Here is an 11,454-nt window from a genome sequence, read left to right as displayed (position 1 = left end):
ACCTCAAACCGTGCATCTTGGCGCCTCACAGTTCGGCGGGCAGCAACCTCCTTTGAAGAAGACCGCAGAGCCCACCTCACTGACAAAAGACAAAGGAGGAAAAACCCAACACCCAACCCCAACCAACAAATTTTCCCCTGTAACCGCTGCAACCGTGTCTGCCTGTCCCGCATCGGACTTGTCAGCCACAAACGAGCCTGCAGCTGACGTGGACATTTACCCCCTCCATAAATCTTCGTCCGCGAAGCCAAGCCAAAGAAGAAGAGAAAGAAAAATTGCACTTCATGGCTTTGTATGCTTGAAGCATGTTGTCAATCAGCTGGATTTGATCCTTAAGCGTATACTCTCCACAAGTGCCACAGAATATATCGCCGCTGTTGCAACTTTAACGAGTCATTTCTGCTGTTTTGAGGACAATAAATGCTATTGTTAGTACATGTCACTGTGCTATTACCTGAAGAACATGTGCATCACATGCATTCAATTTATGTCAATGTAATGCAAAGCATCTGTCTATGTGAGCTGCTTTTGTAGCCTGTCTGCATCTATGCTGACCAAGAAATCCCAGGCCTAAGACAACATTTGCACTGAGAGCATGCTTGGAATGACCAAAACAGTTTGCTTTGTGGGCAATATATTAGTAGACTTGAATGTGACAGGAAATCATAAAAATAAGTTATATCTTAAAATTATTATTTTCTAGATCAGTTGCCCAAAATCCATAAAATACTTCCAAAGGTGTTCAGGAAATAAAATCTTTGTTGTCCATTTCAATTATAATAGAGTAGATGATGGGATGAATGGCCACTTTGGTTAAAAAAAAGGATATGTGTTCTTTTAACAACTTAAAATGTTCATTAAGATCACATTGTTCTTAATTTAAGGGAATACAAGCAATATACTAGGAACTCATCAGGTCAGGCATCATCCATGGAAGACAAAAACAATTTGAGTGCATAGAAACAGGGATTGTAAAGCAATATAAAAAGGTGTTGGAGAAACACAGCAGGTCATGCAGCATCAATAGGAAGAAAAGGGTAACCAATGTTTTGAGCCTCAGCCCTTTGTCAAGGTATGAACAAAAACCAGCATGCCTAAATAAAACAGTGGAGGAAGGTGAGGAAAGGAAGGGAAAATGGGGAAAGAGCACAGGCCAGCTGGCTAGATGGCATAGGTGGATATGGGTGGGTGGGCAGAAGTGAAAAAAGCTGGGATATGATAGGGGGAGGGGGTAATGCTCAGTGGAGAGGAAAGGAGATGGGTGTGGGGAAAGAAAGAGATAGGGGATAGGCCTTTAGAAACTGGAGAAGTCAATGTTAATGCCATCTAGTTGGAGAGTGAACACATGCTATAAAAGCTCAGTGACTGGATAGATCAGCAAATGCATTGAGGATGTCACCGAAATCAAATACTTCACAATAAGTCCTAACCAGGAACCATGGTTGAATGCAGAGGTCCAGCTCTTCTCAGAGCTCAAGATGCTGCCTTTAGAACAGGGGATAGGATGGCACTAAAATTACCCAGGACTGAACTCTCCCGTGCAATCTGGAAGGTGAACCGGGGCTTTGCACAGAAGATCCACAGACAGCTATGTGACACCGGCAACCTGAGGCACATGTGGCAAAGAATCAAGACTATAACAGATCACAAGCAAACCTTGTGAGTTAAGGACAATGACGTCTCCCTTCCAGACAAACTGAACGTCTTCTATGCACAATTTGATAAAAAGAACAGGATGATGCCAAAGAAAGCTCATGTCCCCCTGACAAATGGGCCCCCAGCATAGTCGCAGCCAAAGTGGGGAGAATCCTATCCAAGGTGAACCCACACGAGGTGGTGGGACCAGAAAACATACTTGGTTGGATACTAAAGGACTCCACAGATCAATTGACAGATGTCTTCACAGATAGCCTCAGCACCTCACTGCAGCAGTCCATCATTCCCACAGAGTCAAGACAGCCACCATTATCCCTATCCCCAAGAGGGTAACAATAACAGGCCTCAATAACTACCACTCTGTAGCACTGACCTCCACTATTATGAAATGCTTTAAGTGTTTAGTGATGGAACACATCAAAGTGCACCTCTCAGAGACATTGAACCCTTTCCATTAGCCTACAGATGGAACCGTTCTGCTGCTTGTCCCTCCTCTCCATCCTTACCCACCAGGAGAATGATGCCTCATATGCCAGGCTGTGGTTCATCAACTTCAACTCAACACTTAATGCGATCATTCCACAGAGGCTGGTGGAGAATTGTTCCTGCTGGACTCAGCAGCAATCTCTATAACTGGATCCTGGTCTTCCTAATGGAAAGACCATAGTCTGTCTGGGTTGGTAGCAGAACGTTGAGCACTGTCATGCTGAGCAGTGCTCCATAGAGCTGTGTGCTCAGCCCATTCCTGACCCACGCTCCAACAGTGTCATCAAGCTTGCAGATGACATGACAGTCGTTGGCCTCGTCACCAACAACTGTGAGTAGCACAACAGAGAAGAGGGGGAAAATCTCATGATCTGGTGCAAGTGTAACAACCTGAGTCTCAATGTAGACAAGACAAAGGAGATGATCATGGACTTCGTGAGGACCAGGAATGAACACCTTCCACTGCACATCAACAACTCTGTAGCACAGAGAGTGGAGAGCAACAAGTTCCTTGGAGTTCATGTGACCAGTGACCTTTCGTGGACACTCAACATCTCCTCACTTGTCAGGAAGGCACAACAGGGACGGCACTAAGTGGGCAAGGCTACCAGCCACCATTAGGTCTACCTTCTACAGGAGCTTTATTGAGAATGCCCTGGCCGGCTGCATCACAGTGTGGTATGGTGGCTGCAGAGAAATGGAGTGGAAGTCAATCCACAGGACCAGAAGAAAGGTAGGGAGAATTACTGGAGTTTCCCTCCCCCCCCTCCCCCCCACCGGCCATACATCGATGTCTGAAGATGGCGTGCAAATTCAATGAAAACCCATTCTACCTGCACACAGCATCTTTCAGCTGCTCCCATCAGGGAAGAGATACACAAGTATCAGAGCCAGAACCACCAGGCTGAGGAACAGCTTCTTCCCACGGGCAATGAGAATGCTGAATGACTAAAAGAACTGCTCATCCAAAACTCTCACATTCATGAAACAATATTTATTTCTATAGATGAAATACTTGCCCTGCACATGTAGTGTTTGCCCACATTTGTGTTATGTCTGGTTGTGTGTCTAAGTGCTTTGCACTGAGGACCAGAGAATGCTGTTTCATCGGGTTGTACTTGTGCAATTAAATGACAATAAACTTGATTTGACTTTTATATATGTTCCCATAATTTACCAATTGAATTAAACAAGAAATATTGGACCAATTTGTCCACCCAATTCGCACTATCTTACAACAGCTGTACAGGTATATCCACCTCTGGACACTGAACTACAAACCTGCCAAACTCTTAACTTAAGTTTGACCAGCTGACTCTGTAACTTAGTTATCATTAGTGTGTTTGCAATGTCGTGCAATGCATCTCATGTACTAAAGATGGCCCTTCTTTGCTGGCCCTTCCAAAAGCCTGTTTCCAACTTACAACTGGCTAGTTACCTCTGTCGCATTTTATTACGAGAATAACTTCCTAAGTTTAATGAAAAGTTCCTGAAGTCAAATTAAATCAATAAAAGACAAAACACAGAGTGTTGTACCAAAATTGAATTCTTAGTCATGTTTTGTGATTAAAATGTAAAATTAAGTTTACTCTTTTATTCAATTTGAGTATAAATTATCAGGAATGGTCAGCACGGCTTTGTGTGAGATAGGTCCTATCACATGAATTTGATTGAGTTTTTTGAGGAGGTGACAAACATGATTCATGAGGATAGGGCAGTGGATGCTGTCTACATGGGCGTTAAGCATTTGGCAAGGTCCATCATGATTGTTTGATCCAGATGGTTAAGGCATATGGAATCCATGGTGAATTAGTAAATGGGCTTCAGAATTGCCTTGGCCACTAAATACAAGATATTAATGGAGGAGTGTTTCTCTGACTGGACATCTGTGATCAGCAATCATTCAGGCTCAAGCCCGAAACGTTGGTGATGTATCTTTACCTTTGCTACATAAAGGCACGTTTGACCTGCTGAGTTTCTCCAGCATTTGTGTGCGTTTTCACATAACCATGATATCCACAAAATCCTGTGTTTTACTAGGAGTCGTGCATGTATCAATGCTGGAACATCTGCCGTTTGTGACATGCATGTAAATGATTTTGACAGAAAGTAGGTGGGCTGATTTCAAAGTCTGCAGCTGACGTAAAAAAATTGTAGGGTTGTAGATAGTGAAGAAGGTTGACAGAACATACATCAGGAGTTAAAACTGTTGGAAATACTGATGGGGAAAGACATGTGGGGAGTTTAATCTGGAGAAATGGGAGATATTGCACTTTGAGAGGTCAAATGCAAAACAGTAAATGGCAGTATGATCAGGAGCAGGTGATGATCAGAGGAATCTCCAAGCACAAGTCCATCGCTTCCTGAAAGTAACAACACATAGGGATAAGGTAATAGAGAATGTATAGGACTTGTTTGCCTTCAATGGTTGGGTGTTGAGTGTAAAAGTTGAGAAGTCATGTTGCAGAGATTCATCAGGATGTTGCTAGGGTTAGTGAGTATTGTCAATACAGAAAGATTGGACAATCTTGGGATTGTTTTCTGTGCAGCATCAGAAGCTGATTTAATTTTACATTATGAGAAATATGTTGATAATGAGAATATTTTTCACAGGGTGACAATGTGAAATACCAGAGGGCATAGCTTAAAGGTGAGAGGGTTAAAGATTTGCCAGGCAAGTGTTTACACAAAGAGCATAGGTGCTTAGAATGTTCAGCCGAGAAAGCAGTGGAACAGATACATAGCCAACATTTAAGAAGCATTTAGACAGGTACATTAACAGGCAGAGAATGAGAGATATATATCATACAAGATTAGTTGAGGTTGCTATCATGGTCGGCATGGATATCTTGTGCCTAAGGGTCTGTTCTTGTGCTGTACTATTCAAAATTCAAATTTATTGTCAGAGTACGCACATGACATCACGTGAATCTTTTTTCTACTTATTGGTATCTGTAAACTGTACTTAAGAAGAAAGATATATATACAAAAAAGAGAAATGTATACAAAGAAAGAAATGTAAACCAACTGACTGTGCAAACAGGAAAAATATTCAGTAATAAATAATCCGCAAAGTAAGAGTTTTTAAATGAGTCCCTGATCGAGTGGTGTTTGGGAGTTTGATGGCTGAAGGGTAGCAACTGTTCCCAAACCTGTGGCCTTTATATCTGTTTTCTGTTGGCAACAGCGATAACAGAGCATGTCCTGATGATTGCTGCTGCCTTCCAATGGCAGCTTTCCAGTAGATGTTCCTGATGGTGGGGAGAGTTTTGCTTGTGATGCACTGGGCTGTGTCCACTACCGTTTGCAGGCCTTTCTGCTCAGACATATTGGTGCCCCCATAACAGGTCATGATGCAGCTGGTCAACTTACTTTCCACTATACATCGTAGTGATTTACCAAGGTTTCCGATGTCAAACAGAACCTTTGCAAATTTTTTTTTAACTTGACACAAACACTTTAATTGTTACGTAAATATATTTTAACCCATAGTGTTCAGCATTTAAATATGATTATTATAAAACTTGATTTGATGCACAGGAGATACTGCTTTCTTCACAGTGGCATTAGTATGTTGGATTTAGGAAAGGTTCTCCAAGATGGGGATTCCTAGGAATTTAAATTTGTTCACCCTCTCCACTTCTGACCCACCCCCCTCCCCCCCACCCCCACCCCATGATCACTGGATCATACACCTCTGGTTTTCCTTTCCTAAAGTCTACAATCAACTCCTGGGTCTTGGTGACATCGAGTGAGAGATTGTTGTTTGTGCACCATTCAGCCAAGTTTTCAATCTCCCTCCTGTTAGCTGACTCATCGCCCCCTTTTTAAATAGGCTGCTACTGTGGTATCATCAACAAATTTGAAAATGGTGGTGTTGTTGTACCAAACCACATAATGAGAGGTGTAGAGCAGGAGGCTAAGTCTGCAACCCTGTGGTTCACTATGCTTAGATGTATGTAAAGACTGGGAAATTTCATTTGGGTTTTTATAATTTTTTTTCAACACAATGTTTAAGCTTTTTGTGAAGTTGAATCTTGGCAAATAATTAATTAACCATTACATTTCATGACAAAATTAGTTTTGTTACTTGCACAGATTTTTTTTCATTTGCAAATATATCAATGATTGTTCTTTAGAGTGCAAGAGGTGCATAGTTTAAGAAGATTGTCCATTTTCCATTTTAGATTCACATAGGGCTTGATTAGCTCTGGAATGGGAGTGATAAGTTATATACTTGAAATAGTACAAAGATAAGCAAAACAAAACAGATTTTCCAGGACTTCTAGTCAATAGGACACATAACGAGATACAACTTTAACATCTGAAAATATTGCCTGGAAGTTCAATGGAAGGGAAGACAGTAGCTTTAATTAAGAGTTTGAAACAATTTTTGCATTTGTCCTCCTCCTATCCCTCTTCATGCCACCTGATTTCAGGCTGAACCAGAAACTCATTTCCTTCCTGGAGTCTTTCACTTTGAAGCCTCTCTCCATTCAGTGGTCCAGGTGTAATGGAAATGCTTGGTGCAATTTGTATTGTTGGAAGAAGAGACAAGTCCTTGTTATATGGGTGAGGACGTTTGAGCCAGTTCTCTCTGGCTCAGCAAGGAACCTTCTTTACTCTTGAGTAGGTATTTGTTGGCTTTGCTGTTCTGTGATTGCGGAGATACTCTACTGAAATCTCAAATGCCAGAAGAAATCATTTAGCAACTAACCAGTTAGTACCTGATCGTTCCTTGAATAGGACCAATGAAAGTAATTTCATGATTGCTAAATTCATGTTTATCTGCCAAGGTTTAAAAGGATGTTAGCGAGAGCACTTTACTCAAAGAGTCGTGCTGCCATCAAGCCAACGTTGCCCGTTGAGTATGTTCTGCATAACTGTTGAAAGACCATCTGTGAAAGATACTCTTTGGTCTGCCTGAAACCTGGTGATCTTTCAGCACTTGGAGATATTGGTGAGGAAATTCTGCCCACTGACACATTCCAGGCTGCAGGAGTTCAGGCTGAGGCTTGGTGCAGTCAGCACTGTGGGTGGGACCACATTGTAAAGTCCTTCCATTACTGGGCATTGAGAATGAGGGGAAGCCCCTCAAACAACAGAGTGGGGAGTAATGACAAGATGCTACAGTGATGGTAATGGTCTAAATAGAATTGAATGTAACAATGTTTAGTGATGGAATTTATGGATACGAAACTAAAGGTGGGAAGAGACTTTGAACGGTTTTCCTTTTGTAAATAATTTACTGAGAATAAAATCTATTTTTAGTCAAAAAAAATACCTCCACTGTAGAACATGCTAATACCTTCACAGTTTGTCCCTCAAAGCCCCATGGTCACATTTTGCAGATATACGAGCTCTTGCAACCTTCAACTTTTGTTGTTTCAGATCCTAATTTTGTTTAATCTCTTGCATGTGAATTGTTACAAGATTTACAATACTCTGAGTTTGCGTGCATTACAGTGTGTGTCCTCCAAGTGCTCTGGTTTCATCTGACATCCCTGACGTTCAGATCGATGGATTAATTGGCTGAGGTAAGTTGACTTCCTTGTGTTGGTGAGTGGGAGAATCCGAGAGAGTTGATGAAAACCTGGGAAGAATCAAGCAGCATTCATCAAATTGGTGCTTGATAATCAGTGTTGACCTGGTGAGCCAGTGTTCCTATGCTTCATGATCCAAAGACACTATAACTAATATCATGAATAGTTTAGTAAAAGAAATTGAATGACATTTTAGTTACTTATTAAATTATTCTTATGGCCTTTAATTTGGTTGAGGATATTTTTATATAATTCCATTAGTAAAATTTGCTTCAGCTTTACAGATTGACTAATATATCATAAAATGCCTTGAACTTTTAAATTGACCCTAAGTAAATTTAATGTCACGGAGGGCAACTTTTTTTATTTGACTCAAACACTTTAATTGTTATGTAAATATATTTTAACCAATAGTTTTCAACATTTAAATATGATTATTATAAAACTTGATTTGATGCACAATACACAGAATATTCATAATTAAATACAATAAAGAGAGAAGGAATTCACCCTAAGAGTGAGGAGTAGGAAGACCAACTTTGATCACCTCTTATACATCCCTGGGGTATTCCATTTTATCGACACAATTGTACACAGGATAAAGGGAAAAACAACAGTTGATGTTTCTCACTGAAAAAGTTGTTTTTAGCCAATTGTTGCCCTACCTGCATTAAAACAAGATATCCAAAAAATTCCAGTCAGGTTGTAAGGCCCACCATAGCACAGAGTCGGCCTTACTAAGAGTATACAATGGCCTACTTCTTGCCACTGACTCAAGGACCTCGGCCATTCTAATTTTCCTGGTCCTTAATGCAGTGTTTGATACTGTAGATTACGCTGTTGTAATAAATTGCCTCTGGCAGAGGGTTGGTGTCGATTGCACGGCCCTGAATTGGTTTAAATCTTATCTCAGTGAAAGGACCTTCACAGTCAGGGTCAAATTTTCATCCTCATCTATTACCCTTTCCTGTGGGGTCCCACAAGGGTCTATTCTGGGCCCCATTCATTTCTCTTTATACATGCTTCCCCTGTGCCATATTGTCCAAAAACGCGGCATCTCCTTCCACTGCTAAGCTGATGACACCCAGCTCCATCTCCCCTGAAGCCCAATGATCAAGCAAAAATAACCAGCCTCATCAGCTGTCTGGAGGATATAAAGTGCTGGATGGCTCAAAGCTTCCCGCAGCTAAACAAAGGCAAATCAAAGATCATCCTATTTGGCCCCCCCCCGAGCTCCACCAAAATGATCGCTAAACCCTTGGCAACTTGGTCACCAAACCACACGTCAAATCACTTGGTGTGATATTAAATTCCACCTTCAAGTTTGACAAACAAGTCAAAGCAGTAGTAAAATCTAGCTTTTTCCAGCTCCCGCTATTGCCAAAATCAAATCATTCCTGTCACTGAAAGACCTCAAGAAAGTTATCCACGCCCTCATTTTCTCCCATTTAGACTACTCTAACTCTCTTTAAATGGGAATTAGTCAGCCATCATTATCCCAGCTGCAACTGGTTCAGAACAGGAGCCAAGAAAAGGGACCACATCACCCCTATTCTCGCCTCCCTTCACTGGTTGCCAGTACAGCTCAGAATAGATTTTAAAGATCTCCAATTTGTTTACAAAGCCATCAATGGACTAGCCCCCTCCTACATCACTGATCTCCTTAATGCTCTACTCCACTTCAAGACCCTTCAGATTGGCCAGTTTAGGGCACTTGGTTGTTCTGTGCTCCAATCACAAACTCAGGAGATCGCACCTTCGCGATAGCAGCCGTCAAACTGTGGAGCAATGTTCCTCCCTCCATCAAACCAGCCCCTTCCTTTAACTCTTTTAAATCTAGGTTGAAGTTGGATTTTTACTCACAAGTGTTTGGAAGCGATTGTTGACTCTCTCGATGTTGTATGTACAATCCTAAACCTTGGTTATCCATTTTAAATAGCTGCTTAAGATGTAATTTATGATCTATGCAGCACTTTGGTCAATGCGTGTTGTTTTAAATGTGCTATATAAATAAACTAAACCTTTTAAGATGAGTTTCAACAGCAACTTTGCTCTGCAAAGTTTCCAGTTAATCGAGGGGACAAAAAGGAGCTCTTCTCTGTTTGAAATCCCTCTATTTTCCAGCTAAGCAGGTGCTTGTAGTGGACAGATTGTCCACTCTCAGCAAAGCTACCAAATTACATTCCTATATCTGTGGACTCACAGATTCTTGTCAATGTTTTGTTTGCAGTCCAATAACAAGCTTTCATGGAGACAGAGTTTCTTCTGATTGTCTTTCCTTTGGTTAAAGGAAATGACTCACTTTAACATACATTTTAACTTTCCAGAATGTTAAAGCATCACATGTCATGTTACAATTTGCTCGTAAGGTTATTGCTCAGTGAATGGGTCTGCCAAAACGAGGTTGCATTACTTAATTTCTTATCAGACTTTGTGTAGACTGTAATTCTCTGTGAGTCAGTGAATGTGTTGTAATCCTTCCATTCCCACAACATTCTTTTGGCCTCGTAGTAGCTTTTTGACTGATTATAAATCGCTGAGGTTAACAAGAGTGTAGGAATGGGCTGTGCTCTCGAAGAATCACACTGCTTCTGAAAAGAAAAAAAAGGCCGTTAGCTGATTCAACAACTGCACCAACAGCAGAAAGGCAGATTAACACAAATTATCCATTTTACAAATGGCATTATTTAAAGCTTTCTAATTATGCTCATTTATTATATAAAGTAATTGCCTTGAAATGCTTTTCAAGTCAATAATTGCCAAGCACGCTAATTGCCTTGATGTGATGCCTCTCATCAAACGCAGAATTTAATGTTCTGCCTTTACTTTGCTATGTTTAATGCCACAAGTGAGGATGAATTTGCAGATAAATATTTTTTTTTTTTACACTGCATTATTTTAATCAGAGACAGCCTTCTTGAGCTTTTCATCGTTGCCTTGTTACATCGATCTGCAAACCAAATAGCTGTAAATTTTTTTTCTTCTTCGACGCTGTCAAGTGACAGCTGTTTAAAATCTAGATAATCTTTGAAATTCTTGCAGATCTTTAACATTAATGTTTTGCAGCATTAAATGACAAGGGTGGGTGCAATGAGCAAAGAACAATGTCTTGAGTTTTTTTTTTTCGGAACACTGAAATGTGTTCACTGTATTAAATTAAGAATGTTGGTTTTCATTTGCATTGCTCACACTGAAATCACCAGATGACCTGTCCTTTGTGTGCTCAGAAACAAGTCAATGGCATTTTGAGCCTTTACCATCATTTACTGAGATTGTGGTTGATCAGTGATGCACCATCAATTACCACAAAAGACTGAAGTTGTGAAACTGATAGGCTTTTTATTGACTAGAGACAACCAACCCCATTGACTGATCATGGCAGGAAGGCAGAGGAGCATGCAAAGGGGTAATGGGTAGGATCAGTCTCAGGAGGAGTATTCAGCTGGCAGTATAACAATGGTTTACCACAATAACAAAGGGGGTGGAGATTTGACATGTCATGACAACAATAATTTTAATTTTCCTATTAGTTTTAAACACCTTGTTATTCATCTTGTGGCTATGTCATTGTATAAAACCTGTTGGTAAATTAACCAAATGCAATTCCCATAGCAAGTTTACAAGACAGAAGATTATTAAATAGAATGTGGGTTATTAGTCCATCACATTTTTTTCACTGATGGTAAGGAAAAAAAGTTACCTCCAGTGATTTTTTTTTTGAGGCAAAAGCTAAATTGTATCATCCTTATAAGTCCTGCAGCAATTTTAG

Source organism: Narcine bancroftii, chromosome 6 (assembly GCF_036971445.1).
Source record: "Narcine bancroftii isolate sNarBan1 chromosome 6, sNarBan1.hap1, whole genome shotgun sequence".
Taxonomy (NCBI): Eukaryota; Metazoa; Chordata; class Chondrichthyes; order Torpediniformes; family Narcinidae; genus Narcine; species Narcine bancroftii.
The sequence above is the reverse complement of the archived record's forward strand: the minus strand, read 5'-3'. Positions refer to the sequence as shown.